This window comes from Grammomys surdaster, unplaced genomic scaffold (genome assembly GCF_004785775.1).
Source record: "Grammomys surdaster isolate TR1022 unplaced genomic scaffold, NIH_TR_1.0 67, whole genome shotgun sequence".
In the NCBI taxonomy this organism is placed as follows: domain Eukaryota; kingdom Metazoa; phylum Chordata; class Mammalia; order Rodentia; family Muridae; genus Grammomys; species Grammomys surdaster.
In genome coordinates, this window is record NW_021604569.1 from 5,955,540 (window position 1) to 5,972,562 (window position 17,023).

General features: G+C 44.6%; 1 long non-coding RNA gene across 5 annotated transcripts; it reads right to left on the reverse strand.

The window, feature by feature from the left end:
* Positions 1 to 990: 990 nt before the first annotated feature.
* Positions 991 to 16,233, reverse strand: LOC114630231. 5 transcript variants are annotated; one of them, XR_003712789.1, is made up of 4 exons: positions 12,961 to 14,789; positions 12,582 to 12,678; positions 11,441 to 11,807; positions 991 to 1,415 (listed from the first exon to the last, which is right to left on the reverse strand). It is a non-coding gene; the product is annotated as an uncharacterized LOC114630231 (long non-coding RNA). The 5 variants fall into 5 exon arrangements; XR_003712792.1 differs by lacking the exons at positions 12,582 to 12,678; positions 12,961 to 14,789 and adding an exon at positions 15,999 to 16,233; XR_003712790.1 differs by lacking the exons at positions 12,582 to 12,678; positions 12,961 to 14,789 and adding an exon at positions 15,560 to 16,233.
* Between the last annotated feature and the right edge of the window lie 790 nt (positions 16,234 to 17,023).

Here is a 17,023-nt window from a genome sequence, read left to right on the forward strand (position 1 = left end):
ATGCAGATAACTATACTTGTTTATTTTAAAAATATGGTTGACACAAATTTGAACTCATACCAGAAACTGCTAAAGCACCCAAGAACTTGAGACTAGATGGATCACAGACCTAGGAGTAAACCTACTCCAGTTATTCTGCTAAATGATCACAGCACTAAAATGACTCCTGGTAACATAATTCTGCACTCATAGATCAGCCCCTCCTTCAACCGACCTCAGAGAAGCTGCCTCTTACAGGAGATGGGAACTAACACGGGCACCCACAACTGAACAACGTACAGAGAATGGAAGACTTGGCACTCGGCCCTAAATGGGATGTCTTCAGCAAGCTCCTCCCCCTCGAAGCTCCAGGAGCTATGTGGAAGAGGAAACAGAAGGATTCTAAGAGCTGATGGATCACTCCAAGAAAAGAGTGTTCTCCAGACACAACAGAACTCATGCACATATGAACTCACAAAGACTATGACAGAGCACACAGGACCTGCACAGTTCCAAGCCAGATGGGGTCCTAGCATTGAGGGTCCCACCCTAACCATGACACTATGTGCAACCAATGACCATAGGCAAAGGGAGAATGTTTGCCCCAGTGGAGTCTCCCTGGGTGTAATAACCACATATCTGGCAGGCCCCACGCCCAGGAGTAGTTGGCCAACACAAAAGGAACTCACTGGGACTTTTGTAGACTTTTGTTTCATTTTTACTCTGTTTTAGCATTTTTGTCTTACAGTCTTTCAGGCTTGATTGTTTTGATTTTAGGGTTTATTGGAGGGGGGTCTTGGTTTGTTGTATTTTGCTTGTTGTTTTATTTTTGCATTTTTATTTTCTTTTGCAAGAAAGAGAGAAAAGAACATAAAGTTGTATATGGATGTTGGGAGGCATATCAGAAGAATGAAAAGCATGATCAAACTACATTGTATAATTTTTTTAATAAAAAGTTACAAAATTAATCCCTAAAATTTCTTTTAAAATGAGCATATCTCGAAACACACCTTTAAAGAATATTATTTAATATCAAACAGTATTATACCCCAAACTCTAAAATATTGAAACATGAAAGTATCCTTCCTGTCACATCTCATAGAAAGGACAGCGGAGGCCCCGATAGCGTTAAGTGACGCCGGTGAGGCCACACAGCCAGGCTGTGGCAGAGCAAGGAGTGGGCTCTTCCTAAGCTAGCATGAGCTTCCACATCTCCAGTTTCACTAACAATGTCACAATCTCACTGTGGGACATTTCCATGAGTGACGTACATTGTCATACTTTTTTGTTTTTCAAAAACTGAGAAACCCAAAGGTCGCTTGCGTAATCACATGGCAGGCAGTAAAGATGATTTTCAGACGTGGGCAAGATCCAACAGCAAAGACGCCTCTGGCAGTTAATTGTGCCACATGCTGCAGTTTGAGGCTGGAACAATCCTAGGGAAAGAAAACCCAAGACCTGCATGTGACTCCATATTTCACTGCTTAACAAATAATTATTGGAATTAAAACAAACAACACTGTGTCTTAGGGCAAACCCCTGACCAGTCAAGACCAAGGGCTTGACAGATGAAAATAATCTAGTGCAGGATCTGGGAGGAAAATGTCCAGAGGAAATTTACACTAGGCAAAATCTACTGTGCTCTTATATTGGACAGGCCTAGCAGGTTCAAACTACAGAGGACATTGGAAAACACATCCTCTGAATGTAACTGAGTACGAGCCCTAAAGGTTTCCCTGGAGCTGAGCTCTGTGGGAAGATGGACTGACTGGAAGCCTGATGCTCACATTTTGTCTGTGTTGCTTCAAAGTTGCAGTATAGTTAAAGAATTCCACTCTCTCCTACAGTGGTCTGGGAGTGCTCAGAGCAGCCTGCAGAATGAACTGGCTGGCTTTCTGTTAATGGTGGGAAGAATCACCATGAGCAGTTGCTCACTAGAACTCCAATTGCTCTCGTAAACACTCCTTTTGAAAAATATTTATTATCATTGTCTTTTAATTAAATATATTGTGGATATGGATGGGTATGTGTGTGCAGGTGTCCATGGAGAACAGGTTCTCCTGGAGCTAGACAATAAGTGATTGTAAGCTGCTGACCTGGAGTTGAGAACTGTAGTTGGAACTGTGTAAGAACAGTTCATATCCTTACCCACTGAACAGACCCTCCAGCCCCATAGCAGACTCTTTCCAAAATGATCTACACAACCAGTACGTTAAAGTTCTGGAAAGCACCTTTCCCCTTGGTTGTTATGTACATGCCCTCGTGAGCACATGTGGCAACGCTGCTCAGATGAATTCCGACAGCACACATAGGAAGTATTTGATGTTCCTAAGGTTCATCTCTCCAGAAGAAGCAGCTAAGCAAAGAAGGACATTTCTTTTTCTCTTTAGCCAAGATTTTGATTTCCAATATCTGGTTTGCAATATTTTTTTTAAAAGGCTTCATTAAAAGAAAGAGAGAAACAAAAAAAAAAAAGAAAATCCCTATACATATACAAATGAGTAATATACAGAAAGACACTGGGCAAATGAAACCTCACATAGATACGGAGAGATATATTTGTGTATCTGTTAGTAGAGGTTAGGTTGCACCACAATAGCTACAAAATAAGCAAAGGTTTATTTCTTGTTCACATCCTATGTCTAAGAGAGACCCACTTCAGGTTCTTACTCCAAGATCCAAGCAGAAGCAGCAGTTACCCTCTGGAACGTTGCCAGCAGGCAGAACAGAAAGAAAAGAGAACAGTAGGTTCTTATAGCTGCAACCTAGACATGGCATTTATTGGCCAAAGCCAAAGGTTAACATTTGTTCTCAGACCCCTACAAGTCATATGACTCTGCCGAGCAGTGGCCAAGGGTGTTTTATCTCCTACAAGGAGATAAAAGATGGCTCAGTCTACCCAACAGAGAAAGAGAAGGTTTCAGAGAAACCAATGTAGTAAGGTGGTACAATGTGTGGCCACAGGATTCACTATTTACTACAATTCACTCACCCAACTAGATTGTGACTCTTGGCGGTGCCTGTGACACCGTTAAGACACAGAAAAGAAGCCAAGGGAAAATGGCTGAGGGAATTTGAGGTGGGCTGGGATGGGGAGATCCTGCTTCAGTTGGCAGAGGCAAATGGGACCCGACACAAAATCCTGGGGAAATATCTAGGCTACGGATCAATAAGAAACTGCTGAGCAAAAGAAAAATGCAGAAGGGAAGAGAGCTTGGGCAGAGGAAGACAAAGCCAGGGTATTTCGAAAAGGACACTTGGAGGGACATAAAGGTTCAGAGAGATGAGGAGACCATTGGTGGAAATAATCACCACCCGGGGACAGAAGTGTGGACACAAACCCTGGCTCTGGAAGTAGCTCTCTTGGCTCTTCAAGGAACCCCGGCACTTCCTGGGCCATTCCTCAGCCCTGCCCCCATCCCAGTACAGCGGTCTCTCCCCTTTCCATCTTGAATGGCAATTAGGAGAAGGTTAACTGACTGTCTTTCTCCCAGGAATCCTCTTCCACTTTGCAAAATCACAGCATTCGCAAAAGAAAATCCCGGCTTAGACCAACAGGTAGATCCTGGGAGCTGTGGTTGGAAGCGGGAGATTGGGCGAATCTTCCCAGCGGGAGATTAATACTCATCTTTCAGAGTTGCAGCTGAGGCCCATTTGAGTGACAGGCGGCCAGGAGCTGAAAGAGCCGCTCGGATCCCAGAACTGCTGGCATGCAGGCTTGAAAGAGATTTATTTCAGGATAATTAGCTGGGTGTATTAAAGGTGGCCAGGAAGATCTGCAATTACTGTTTAGCAAACAGAAAGGAGACATACACATTTTTTAAAGCCAAAAAAATAAAATTAAATTAAATTAAACGACTCCCATTTTTCTTCACTTGAAAGTTGATTAGAAAAAAAAACACACAGAATGAATGCAACTTTATTGCATTAAGAGTATTGTGCAAAGGTGTCAGAGGAAGAAGGAAGGAACAAAAAGGAGGGAAAGCAGCCGTGGGTAGAAAGGCTGGTGGCAATTTCATGTGTGGTACCTTACCATGACTTGTTCTTAGTCAAAAAGAAACTTTTTAAAATCTTTCCTCATTGTTTTCTTTCCCCCCACAAAGGGCCTCATCCAGTATTCTTCAGCTTGAAAAGTGAAATACAATAAAATCCTACAGCACAAGGATGCGGAACTCAAAGGTTTGCACTGAAGAGAAAGGAGGACTGGGCCAGGCCAGCTCTCAGTTCAGAGATATGGTATCATAGGGTATCATGATATCAGCCAGGTGATATGATCCCTTCATCCTCACCGACACCAACACCTTCCTTGGGGCAAAATAATCAGCTGTCCATCCTGTCACCTTTTAGCATCATGGGCCCGAGTACTTCCTGCTCTTCTTCACTACCAGAGACAAGTTTTCCCAAGGAAGACAAGACAATTTTACTTCATTTATTTTGATTTTATTTTTGTCTTGCTTCTTTTAAACCAGGCCTCCTGTAGTCCAGGCTTGCCTCAGAGTCAATCTGTAGCTGAATATATTCTGCTCTTCCCACCTCTACCTCTGGAGTGTTCGAATTACAAACATGTGCCACCATACCTGTCTGAAATGATGCTGGGAATCCAACCTAGAGCTTTTTGCATTCTGTGCAAGCGCTCTCCAGCCAACTGAACAAGTGTGTGTTGCTCATTTAGATCCTGAGAGATAGAGACCAAGATTCTCTAAATCATTTGATCAGTGAATCTCATTCCCAATTTTGAAAGTCCAAACCAGACAACAATGTCTCCCTAATATATCCTATGTTAGGTAGGCTTAAGCCACAGAGGTCGTTAGCAGGCAACCTCTCTGTGGCTTCATTTCTGGAGACTCTAGGGAGGATTCCAGAGTTCCTGTCTCCCCTCCCAAGTGCTGAGGTTAAAGCCTATGCCACCATGATCATAGCTTCCATGTTCTCCTCTCTCCCCTCTCACCTCTACCCCACAATACAGAGGCTCCTTGAAACTAGAGCTTTGGTTTTGATGAACTCAGATCTTAGTCTAGTGTGTTTCAGAAGCCATCAGAAATTAGTGCCAGGCCTCAGCGGGGTATCTAAGGAAACCAACAGACAGAAGAGACCTGTGTGAGGGAAAGGAACTGTGTATGGTCAACCATTCACACTGCACTAACTACTCCATAGAGCTGACAGGTTTACAGAGGAACATCACCTCTCAGGACTTGCCTGTTTACATCTTGCTGAAAAGGTCTGCAAAGTTTTAAACACATAGAACAAGAGTTTACATTATTTGTGCAAACAGGCATATATAGTAGAACATAAAGCAGAAATGGGAGGTTACACTCGGACTTCCCAGAGGCCGGGTCTCAGACTTTTGTTGGGTCTTTATCTTTAAGAATTAATAATAATGATAACAACAACAGCAAGTACAAAAAGGAAACAGAGAAACAAAAGGCTTGAGAAAAATGGTGGAGGAGCACCTAAGACAATATACAAACAATACTATGGAGGGTACCTCTGCTACACATTCCAGGACCCAAGGAATCCTCAAGCGGGGCGGGGGGTGGGGCACTCATCAGGGAACAATCTCTTCTCATCCATACAGCCTCAAGCCATTATGGCTCCCCAAATCACTTGTCAGGCCTATTTCTCACCCCATGACGTCCTGTGGCTACAGAGACAAGTCCCTTGTTCGTGGGGTCTGACTTTCTTCCTAAGATCACAGCTTCCAGCGGGAGGGGTATCCTGTGTCTCCTCTGGGTTCCCCACTGAGCCCATCACAGAGCTGGCTCCTGGAGGCACACAGACATGAACACGATCCTAGGAGATGAGGTTCAGCCTCTCAGGCAACAGAGACTAATTATCCAGTATTCAAGGGTGTTGACTAGGGTATGGTTTATAATGGGAAAAAGAAAACAAACTAAATGTCAGTAGAAAATGTTTTACCTGAGCCATACAAGACAACAATATAGGATATTTTGGAAGAAAAGAGAGTTCTAGAAAACATAGTTGATGTAATAAATGAAAATATGTATCCCATTTTGAATAGCTTAACATTTAAAAGGTAAGACTTTGAACTCCAAGGCTATACACCTAGTATATAATACCTTTTCATTCTTAACATAAATGGAATCAAAACTAGAGGGCGGGGCTGCAGATAGACAGACAATACAACACCAGTATATGTGTGTATGTGTGTGTATTATACTATCTATCATAGATATATCTATGATAATAGATAGATAGATAGATAGATAGATAGATAGATAGATAGTAGCAATTTTGTTGAAACTCTCATCACCCCTTCCTCTGAGTTATGCCAAGGTTCTAGATTCTGCTGGCTAGACCAGTGTCTTAGTTAAAGTTACTTTTCCTGTGATAGAACACTATAACCAGAAGCAAACTGAAGAGGGAAGGATTTATTTGCTCTATTCTTCCATCGCTGTTCATCACTAGAGACAGGACAGGAACTCAACAGGGCAGGAACCCGGAGGCAGGAGCTGGTGCAGAGGCCATGGAGGGATGTTGCTTACTGGCTTGCTTGTTCCTCATGGCTTGCTCAGCCTGTTTTCTTAGAGAACCCAGGACCACCAAGCCAGGAGTGGCCCTCCCACATCAACTGCTAATTAAGAATATGTCAGGACAACTAGGTTTTTAATTTTTCCAGAAAGATTGTTTAGTTCTGTAAAGGACTTTGGATATCTAGAAGACATAAATATGGAGAATCACTCCTGTACCCAAAGTCCACATTTATGAATAGTAATCTCATCTAAAAATATTTTCAAAGAAACATCCACAGTAACGTGTCTCTAAACACCCGTCTGCCAGGTAGATGATAGACAGACAGACAGACAGACAGACAGACAGACAGACATGAGCTTCAGAAGTATTAGGGGGAGTCTAGAAGTATATACTCCCACAGGGATAACTTTGGGAGAGAAATGGGGATTTGTCTCTTAGTTGTTCAACTGTTTAAAATGAAAATATGTTAACACATTGTTTCTGGGTGTGTTTCCTCTTTAAAAATAATAATGATTCAGACAAAAAAGGGAAAATTGTGTTTACGTCTTCAAATTGCTAGCAAAACCCTGGTCCTCTACAACTTACAGAAGAAGGTCATGTGTTTGTCACCAGATGCCTGGCACACCCTATGCTTCACAGGCACCCTAAATAGTAGATATTAAAGCTGTGCATAAGAGAGATCGTAGGCGTGGCCATGTTGAGAGTTCTCCCTAGGCCAGTAGGTCACGTGGGCGGTAGCTTTTGTCAGAGCTTGCATCTTGCACTCAGCAAAGGGCATCTGTGTCTTTAGAAATTAGCACAACAAGCATGGTGCAGCGTTTTCAAAGCGATGTCAGTCTGTCTCCAGCAGCCCAGATCAACTTTCCGCTGCCCGTGGACACTGGCCGCAGCTGGCAGCCGGCTCTGTGGCGGGCATGCCAAACACAAATAAGCTCGAAGGACGAGTGCAGCCAGGACGCCAGAGATTTCTATCCTTCTTCCAGACTTATTTCTTATTATTTCTCGAGAGCGTCCACTGTGCTCTTAAAAACAAGGGACCTATTTTGTAAGCTGCTCAATGGTCTATTTTAAACTCGGGGCTGTGTTTGTTTGTGTTCAATCCTAGGCCTCGCCCTTTGCAATAAAGGGCCGCTGGCACAACGCAGAGAACCTTACGCTGTTTACCACCCCTAACTTCAGGGAAGCAGTGGAAATCAGGGATTTACAATGGTCCAAATCTTGAGAAGACCCTAGAGAAAAAAGATAGTTCTGAGCAGAAAATCTGGAAATTTCTAAGACCAGAGTTAGTAGTATGTAGGCGCTGATGTGGAGCTCGGTCATACATAAAGGGAAACAATACACATACTAATTTATCCAGGAAATATTTATTGGACACAGACGATATCAACCACTTCTCTAGGCACCTAACTGTACCAAGGAGCAAACACAGTCTGTTCCTGGGGGACCAACACTCCAATGAAAGGAACGCAATAAACAAAAATTAGTAATATGGTATTTATATTATGCTTAATGATGTGCTAAATTATCTAGCAATAATTAGTGTATCAAAGAAACTTCAGGTTGTTTCGCTTAGACACTCAGGAGCCTAGGGCCTAGAACCCATGATGACAGCCAATCACTCACCAGTTGTGACATGTGAACTCTCAAAACTGCTGGTCTGATTCTAACAAACCTACCTTGATCCTCCTGAGCAACTTGCCCCCTTTTGTCTCTGCTCACCAAAGCAGACTCCCAACTGCCATGGAAGGTGACAAACTGCCTTCCCTGTCCTGGAGACAGAAGAGCCACAGTCTCCAAACTGACACCCAGAGACCTCACCCTTTCAATTCCCCACCCATCACTGAGAAACTAATTGCATACAAAGTGTCCTTACATCTGAATGGGCTGTGTTCTGCATCTGGCAAGTATTCGCTTTTTAAATAAGAACCCACCTCCCATCTCCACCCCACTCCCTCCTAGGGATGATGCTTAACCCAGAGCCTGCCCCAGGTGGGTCAACTTCAGACTATGAAATCTGAACGAACAGGATATTTTTAGACCAAGAAACCTTCTGAGCACATTCTTGAGCTGGGATGAGTCCCTGTCCCTAACGCCAAAGCCGACTTTCTCCTTTCCCATCCTTCACTTACTAAATTTCTAAAGCAGTTCATTGTTTCAAGGACCCTGACACTGCATAAAGTGTCGAAGAGGCAACATGGAGCAGACTTGACACCTGAAGTCCTAGACACTTGAACCTGACATTTGCTAAAGGCATCTTTGCTTGCCCTGGGGGAGAGAGATTCCTCTAGAGATCTGAGCCATGGTCCACACAAAGGGCCATACAGGACAAGGCTGGTTTTGACAAGACTTGCAATTGATTTGCTAGGTCATTGATGAATGGACTTGGAGCTGCACAACCCTTGACTCTAGAGAGAGCATGTGATTACAGGAGGATTCTATCATTAGAGATGCAAGGCGGGGCTCATCACACACACACCTTTAGTGCTGGGAAAATAGGCCCCTTGTTTTCTGAAACTATCTTCTTTTTCAGAAGCACCATTTGCAGGTGATGGGCCTTACCTTTTCCTCCACCCAGGGCATAGAGGCTTTCAAATCTTTGTAATTAAAACACAAATGAAGCCTGGCTTGTCCAATGGGGGGAAAATGAAGTCAGGATGGTCCCATAATTGGGGCCTCATCCCTGGGTTAGGACAGTACTACAGTTTGCATTTGTAACCAAGTCCCAGCTCTAGAAGGTGACATCTCAATTACGGGTTTGTCAGCTTTGTGAAGGCTCCCACAGTTTCTTCGGAGTCATTAAAAAGTAAAAAACTGTCATCATAATAAAAACTAAACACCATCTCTGTTTAGGGAGAGGAAATGGCCTTTATGCTGCAGATGTGTGCCAGGAAGAACAAATTCACAGGGCACAGAGAGGTTAGCAATGCCCAGGAAGAGGGGGCAGGTCTTTCAGTGACACCAGGGCAGCACATCCTTCCTGATCCCCTCAGAAATGTGAGGTGCAGCAGGCAATGACAGCAAGGTGCAGAATGCAACAACAGAAAGCTGGAGCAGGCAACGGTAGTGAGGGAATGGCTGTATTGAGACTGAAAAGACTGGATCCTAGTCAATAAAATAGTTTATAAACGACACTAACTCCCTCCTTGCCCTGGCACACATCAGGTGGACTCGAAGCCCAGGAGCACACCCCTTTAAACACTGACTTGTGGCAAGATCCTGAGATGCTGGTCCCCTTGCCCACTGCCTTCCAGTCTGTGATTCTCTGTGAACTTGAGGGGACTTCCTGTCTGCACAGCCTGAACTAGATGGAGGGAGTAGAGACAGGGAAGCAGAGTGCCCACTCGACCCTATGACATAAAAGATCAGTGGATGTGAGCTAGACAAACTCCTAAAAGTTCACAGTAGCCACATATGCAGACCCAGCCAGGCTGAGCAGCAACACCTCATTTGACACACCAGGCTCTCAATCCAACACCCCGCCAGCCTCTTGGCTTTGGACTACTATAAACCGCCTACATACAGGGCCATACAACTTTCACACCAGTATTTCCTGTGACTTCTTACAAAAACACTTTCCACTGATCAATGAGACATCATAAACACTATTGACCTAGGGAGGCACTCTCAGAAGGCCATGGGTCAACAACTCTGGCTTAATCCAGTTCCTGATCAGGTATATTTTAAGATTTCCAAAAGAGTGCTAAAACAGTAGTCAGTCACCCCTGGGCAAATTTAAAGACTGTCACTAGAAAGTTCTGCTTTAAGAACATACATCCTTTAAGCTCTGGCTTCAACCAGTTCCCTCTACCCTACATTGTCAATGCACATTTGCTCTTCTGGAAAGTCCAGCTCTTCTCTTCAGGACTAGAAGTAATCAGGGATTGCTTAATAAAAAGACAACATGCAGGTGATGTGTTACTAAAATCTAGATCTGTGTCTCCACCTGAAACGGATTAGAACAGCATAAATCTCCTGGGCTGTGCCGAATTCAAAAAAGTCTTCATTCCCTACCCGAGCAAGACCAGTTAACCAAACCAGAGAGTTTCCTAGTTGTCACAGGGTTTTGATTTTGACTGTTTAATGCCGGGCACACTCACATTTATGTTACACACCTAAGTAAAACAAAGATTCGGTTGCCGTTGTGCTGAATTTTCAGTGTCCCTCTCCTTCCCCCACTGGCCTTGGGGCAGTAAAGAGTTTATCTGCATTTTATGCATGTGTATTTATACACACCAGTTAAGATAAACTGCTATTCATACAGCGTGGTTCATGATCCACAGAGTTGAGATGAAATCTTCTAAAGCGAGTGGCACCTCTATTATATCCATTCCACAGAAAAGGCCACTTTTTGGAAGAGTCCGGATGATTTACACTTTCAGAGTCACATAGACGCCTAACAGTGGCACTGGCCTTTGGGTCAAGGTTAGTGTGATCCCAAGCTTGCTGGTCTTCCTACAGCAGATACATCGGCAGCCCGTTGGCCTTCAGACTCCTACTGAGACCGACCCTGGCCTGATCCTTCCCATTTTCAGGAGCCACTGGTAAACATTTTGACAACTTCTAAATTTGTGAATGTTTTTTAATGGCTCACACTTTTAGGACTCACATAAATTTGTCAGCCTGTCTGTGAATAGATCGATGTACATCCAATTCCTCACAGTGATGCCCTAATGCCAGTAAAGGAAAACCCAGAGAGAGAGAGGTGAGTGGATGCCAGACCAAGATGGCAGAGGGGAATAGAACATTTATAAATCATGAGCGTGAGAGTCAGGGAAAAGCAGGCTCTGTTCGGATAAACCAGCTGAGGTGAAGCTGAAGAACTTAACTTTAACAAGACCTTCCCTTCTCACCTATTCTCACCGATTCTTAAGTGCATTGACAGACAAGGCTATAGGAAAATATGGTAACTACGAGTCTCAAACATCAACTTTAAATATCCCTGGGCTCTTTGCCCCTGAGAGCATCATACCTGTACACTCTTCAGCATGACTTGATTCTCGAGAGGACATTGGACAACCTGGAAGCATTTTTGGTCTAATTCTTAGGCAGACAAGCAGGGAACCCTGACCAGACAATGTTCAGGGTCTGTTTCTCCGGAGTTGCAGGTGACTTCAGCTTTCCTTGGTGTGAGCCAGCAGCAGTGTACAGCCAGTTCGGCTCCAACCTCTGACAAAGAGCCCATTTGCTACCATTGCCAAGGAGTTCTGGTAGAGTGTGCAAGTGCTTGGTCTATGGCCTCCCAAAGGGATAGTGATGTTCAGTATGTGGTTGAGGCAGAACTCTGGCCTTTTTGTCATCAGAGGAAGTCCCTGTGTCCAGGTAGTGAGACCAAATACCTGCAGGATCAGACGAGAGTCACATAAGCAGGAACATGAAGGTCTCTCTCTCACCCTCTGGGCTGTGTTCTAGTCCCATGTAGCCTAATCAGGATAAGCTCCAGTGGAAACATTTTTCTCCCTTCAATGGCTGCTGAAGAGCCCCTTCCTAGAAGGTTAGCAAGATTGTAACCAGCACCCTCAGCCTGAGTAGTTCCACCCACACCCCTCTAAACAGGTACCCACTGGTTCACCCTGACTCACAGCCCGTCCCTCTGACAGTTTGCTCCTGAGGCAGAAGCTTTCATGTTGAGTATTTCCAGCTCAAATATTCCATCAGAATGGTGTGGGCCCCATGTGGGCTCGCATGTCCTGACATGGCCTCATCCACCAGCCTTCTGCTCACCCCAAGAACTAACAGTCTGATGTGTTTATTCCTCGGCAGTCCTGTCTCCCCAGGAGGTGAAGACTTTCTTTAATACTCTAACGAGCGAATTTAAAAATTGCAGCTGACTGCCATGGTAAATCCATGCCATATTTTCAGGATAGGTATTATTTCAGAGATACACTCCTGAATCAAACAACAAAATATCTTTTTAGAAAAAAGAAAGAATTTCAATTCAAAAACTCAGTTGCCCAGCTCTCAGCTGTTACTTCTGCAGAAAACACACACACACACACACACACACACACACACACACACACACACACACTCAGGATTCCTTCATGGACAACAGAGCCAGCCAAGAAGGGTGCTAGGCTGAGCAGAGCACAGGAGGACTTTGTGAAACTTACACCTACAGTGGGGAACTCCAGTCACGGTGCTGAACCTTAAATCTCATTAAGCCCCTTCTAAGTATCAAAGGTGGCCCGTCCCGCTGCTTCCTGAGTCCTGTCAAGTGCGGGTTACAGGAAATTGACAAAAGAGCTTCCATTAGCCCAGCCAAAATTCACATGGCTCTATTATTAAGATGCTGCCTAGTTTGATCACCCTCTTAATCTATCAAAACTCCAAAAGGATAATCTTTTAAAAGCCTCCCCCGCCTTTCCTACCCTCCCAACCCCCAAGTCCTTTCCTTTGTTGCTTAAATCAAGGTAAGTTGATTTTACAAAATTTGGAGAAGAGGCATGTTGGTAGCTGGGAGCTAACAAAAAACAAACACAGACTTTCTACCTGGAAACTGTTCTCTTTGATTCAAGACTGAATGTCACCACTTTGTAAACAAAGAAGATGATTAAAAAATAAAAATGCTGCCTGTCCTTTTTTTTTCTTTAACTCAGAGTCAGCTCACAGTACCTGGCACTGGAGAAAGAAAGAAAGAAAAAAAAACACCATTAGGCACGCCAGAAGAGCTCAGAGGGATCACGTGCTCTTTGCTGGTTTTGTTTTATAAGCCAGGGGCCATGGAAAGAAAAATAGAGCCTCCTGTCCAGGTGTCCCTGCTTGGCAAAATAATGGGCACAGACCGATGTGACATGGAGGCAAAGGATGTTAATGTACTCTGACTCCTGGCAGACATGCTACCAGGATCCAGAGAGGCCTTAAACAGCAGAGCCAGCCTCATGTGCACCCCAGACAATTCCAGTTACAAGCTGGTATCCAGGTACCCCCCCATCATAGCAGAACAACTACCCAAGATGAGCTGTCTGCATTGTTAATTTGAGACAGTCAGCTGACAATGCACTGTATTTCCTTTATTTATTTTCATAAAAGGTACATCTATCTCTAAACTGAGTTGCCTGGTTTAAAAACTGGGGTGTCTTCCCTTACTTCCATCTTGCCCACCTCCCCCAAAGAAACTGATTCCCGTCTTAACACAGCCATTTGAAGGCAGCCTGCTGGCTGTTACCTACTGAGGTGAGTTTTTGTACCTCCCAAAGAATACCCAGACCATGCTGTGGAGGCTTGTCTTGATCCTCTTTGTTTAAACACACTGGATGTCTGTCAGAGAAATTTAAAAATATATTTCTCCTTTCTAAACAGGATGTCTGTTACGGTGGATACACTGATAATGATTTCACTATGTAACCCATATAGCCATCAAGTTTGATTTCTGGGTCACCTTCTCTGAGGCAGCAATAGTAACAACCAAATGTGAACGGCCAGTTGTTTGTCCATTCCCACCCTTCAGGAGACATTAGCAACCAAAACTTCCTGGTCTGGAACACTGGGTTGGGACACACTAGAGTCACTAAGTGATTGATCATTACTTCAATTTTACTTTCACTTGGGGTCGAATTTGCAGAACACACTCTAAGCCAGACAAGCTTCCAGAGTCATCTCCAAGATCATTGCATCTTTATGCATGTATACTCACCCAGGGGTGTGTGTGTATGTGTATGTGCGTGCACGAGTGCATGTGTATGTGTGTGTATGTGTCATCTGTATGTGGTATGTGTGTGCGCATGTCTGTGTATTCACATGTCTGAATAGGTGTGCACATTGTGTGTATGTGTATGTATGGTATGGTGTGGGTGTGGTGTGTTTGTGGTGTGCATGGTATATGGTTCGTGTGGTAAGTGGTGTGTGTGGTATGATGTGTGAGTGTGTGTGTGTGTGTGTGTGTGTGTGTGTGTGTAGTGTGGTGTGGTATATTTGTGGTGTGTATGTGGTATGTATAGTGTGATGTGTATGTGTGTGTATCTGTGTGTGTCTGTGTATGTCTGTGTATGTGTGTCTGTGTGTATGTGTGTCTGTTCTTAGAAGCATAGGGAAGGAAAGGATGGGGAAAGCCCAGTAATGGCTTTAGTCTGAAATGTCTCCCGCAGGCTCCTGTTTTTAACACTGGGTCCTTCATTTATGGCACTACTTTGGAAACTGTGGGAAATGTATGGGGTAGGGTCTGGCTGATGGATGATCATTAGGGTAGTCCTTCAACCAAACCTATTGTAGTCTAGCTTCCTAGTCTGCTGTGGTGTGAGCTCAGCCCACACACTCAGGGAGAATCAGAATCAGGGAGAGCCACCCACAGAATCAGGGAGAGCCACACAGGCCATCCAACACAGTTCTTACTGCTGTGCCTTTTTCACTGGAACAGGCTGAAATCCCTCTAAAATAGTGAATAAAAAACATACCTTTTATCCTTTAAATCGTTTGTCAGGTATTTGATTCTGTGGGACCTAAGGAAGCTAACATATCCACCCACACACCAGGATGGCCTCCCAGAAGCAACCTGGATATGAATTTTTAAAAGGCCCCTGACACACCTAGTAGCTTTTCTTTACTCTGGAAATGACTAATTAGCAAATCTTCCCACCCCTGTGTCAGCTTCTTACAAATCTGCTTCCCATAGGATCCCAGATGTGACAACAGGATCATTGGCCAGCATTCTTCTGCCAAGGCAGAGGTGATTGCCTTCTGGGGGATCCCTGAGTCATCCCAAGGAATCGAGTTTCAAGTGTGAGACAATTTTCCTTCCACCTCCAGGACGAACTCCACCGTCTTCCAAACACCAATCCATGCTCTCTGCTCTCTGACTGCAGGCCTGGCAATTGAGAACCACCACCATGTCCTTTGCCTGTGCCTTTTCTCCTGTCTGAGAACAGCTCCCAGGGTCTCTACTCTGCATCTAGATCACGTTGAGGTCAGAAATCCACTGCAGGACACCAGGTTCCCTCTTGTCTGATATAAGGTACTAACTCATCTGTGGAGTTTCAGAATTACCCAATGGGAGAAGTCTTACATGCTATCCAACACAGTACCCTTACCACACACACACACACACACACACACACACACACACACACACACACATGCTCCAACACACACACACCTCGCAGGCCAGTGGTCGTCTTCTAGGCTATAGTGTTATGAAGGCACGTTTGCACATGACACTCTCCTTGGTATCCTTCCTGCAAGGGAACCTGAGGTTACTGACAGAAAGAACTCCTGATGTCGTCCTGACAGAAGATGGCTGCTGTCTTTGGCTTTTAGATCTGGTTTCACAACACACAGATGTACATAGCTTGCTTCCAAGAAAGCCACCTAGAAATGACAGCTAGGCAGTTCTTTTCCTGATCTTCAGTTTCCGGCCCTTCCCCACAGACCCTGTCAAGATAGTAGATCTCTTTCTTTATCTTCAGGGATTTTGTTTCGGTATTTTTTGATGGGGTCATTCTTCCTCAATTGCAGATTTCAGTTCAAGACCCAGAGTTCTGGATCCCCCCTGGAGGAAATGAAGGGAGGCTAGAAGGATGTACTCCTGTGCTCACCTGAGTGTTGACACGCATTTACACCTCCATGTGCACACTTGGCTTCCTTCCTGTTCTTCATGCCATCATTAACATCATTTCACTAAGCCTTGTCTGCTTCATCCTCATAGTTTGGAGTCCATTTCTCTTTTAAACAAGGTCCCTGAACTTGTTGGAGGTATTCATATGAGAACTCCCAGTAGATATGCACCGAGTGTCATATTTGGGGTAATACCACCTTGGAGTACACAGAGAAGACTTCATAGAGTTCAAAAGTATTCCAAATGGTCCTAAAGAAACAAATTGATTTGTACACGGTGTTTCCACCAGAAGACTGATGGGACAGGCCGTGGGTGGGAGATTCAGAATGGAAGGAGACAGAAGTTCCCTCAACACCACAGCACACCACCCTCCCCAGAGGTGGACCAAAGGTTTCCCACCATGACCTAGGAGACTGAAAAGAAGGACAAAGGGCAAGAAAAGAACAATGGTGACAGACCTCTGGGAAAACAAAGCAGCCAAATGTTACTCATAGGCACCCAGCCAAAGTAAGGCCTCTTGGAGAGCTCGCTAGGAATGTCGGGAAGGGCCCTAGGGACATTTTCCCTGTCTGTGTCCCTCTCTTTGCCAGCACCCACCACAGACTAGATAATGAAATATTAATTCTATCTGATCTGCAGCCACACGGGCAGGATTGTGTCACATGATCCTTTAATGACCACAATTCAGGTACATGGGCTGGCTGTGAAGAGCAGGCTCCTCTCCCAGCTTGAGTCCAAGTGCCATTCACGCTACAAGAAGGTATAAAGTGCAAGGCTCAGAGGCTGTTCAGGGGACCCCATGGATTTCCCAGGTCCCCTGGGAGCTGGCTGTGTCCATGTAACATCGAGCAGTAACCACCACGCTCTACCCTGCCCCTCCCCACTACTAAAGTGAGCTGTTCTTGGGTGGATGGTGTCATTCCAGAACTAATAAAATGTGAAAGTCTAATTGTGTTAGCAACTTCCCATCATGGTCTATTAATATGCATCATATTGGTATCCATT